The sequence below is a fragment of the Ascaphus truei genome, chromosome 10, assembly GCF_040206685.1.
Source record: "Ascaphus truei isolate aAscTru1 chromosome 10, aAscTru1.hap1, whole genome shotgun sequence".
Classification (NCBI taxonomy): Eukaryota; Metazoa; Chordata; class Amphibia; order Anura; family Ascaphidae; genus Ascaphus; species Ascaphus truei.
Window position 1 is genome coordinate 53,150,948 of NC_134492.1, and position 1,384 is coordinate 53,152,331.

Consider the following 1,384-nt stretch of genomic DNA (forward strand, 5'->3'; position numbering starts at 1 on the left):
ACTCACACTAGCTAGTGTCCAGCCAAATCATTGAATAGGAAAAACGGTGTACATAGAGTGAAGCGTGAAGCGTGGTACTCGTGATGCACTCTGGCAACAGGGCGCATCGCAGGTGATACAGCTAAGCGACGGGTTAACGGGACGTTTGGCGGGAAAAGGAGACTATATTAGGTAAGGGGGAATATTAGATCATTGTACACCTTGATAAAGAGCGCACGCTCGAAACATGTCGGTGGGGGCCTGAGGGCTCTAATTTTTCTGTTACCATGCTCTGACCATAATAAACCTCTTATTTTGGGAAACACTCTCTAGCATATTTTTCATGTAGCTGTGCTCCAATTCTCCTTTCTGGATATCTACATGTATCCGATAATCAGACATGATTCCCGGGTACATTTTTAGGGGAACCGACAACTCCAGAACCCAAACACCTAGGCACATTCTGACAACAATTCCTCCGCAAAATCCCCCTTGAAACTCATGCCCTAGCAATCCCTGGTTGCTGACAGAAAGATACAAACACAAAAAATACTTTATAACACAAAGTACATGTAAAGCAAACATTGTTACTGGGCCCAAGAGCTAACACTCCTAAACCCTTATATACTGATTTGGAACTACTAGCATAGCCTATAAAAGTTCTCACATAAATTGTCACCAAACTATTTATGTGAGTACTTTTATAGGCTATGCTAGAAATTCCAAATCAGTTCTTTATGTAGCGTTAACTACTGCATCTCATTATTGTGGATCGGTGCAATATTAGTTGTTTTAATGTTCTAAAAGGTTGTTTCCAATGTTTTTACTATGCCTTGCTGGTTTGCTTTTTATAATGTTTCTATTATGCTTCCTATAATGCTTTTCATACTGATATCTCTATATGGTAATGGCTGAATGAAACTCCAAATTAATCAGAAGATATCTGACACGCTATATGGACTATTGAACTACAGTATGTCAACTAAGATTCTTTGTGTAGATAAAGGTAAAAGACAGGCGCTACTTATCAGATGAAACCAATAAATAATATGTGGAAAAGTGATTGAGAGAAATGTGTGACCCAACCCCTTGCTCAAACCTCACTGGTGGGACCTGTTTCACGGGTTCCAAGGATTAAGTATTGCTCAAAACATCCAGGGGGAGCATAAGGGAAGATAAGAGAACAAAATATATATACAGTATAAGTGCAGGCGTTATGTGATTAGATGAGTATTTCAGCAGTGTCTTGGCTCGTATGGCTATTCTACTCACAGGAGCAAGGTATATTCAAAGCAGTTGGCAAATTGGGTTGCCACCCTTGAAGATGTCTGTGATCTGTGCCCCCCAGGCGATAATCCGACAGCGGTATGTGTATAGAGAGAGGGAGAGACTACATAGTGCGATC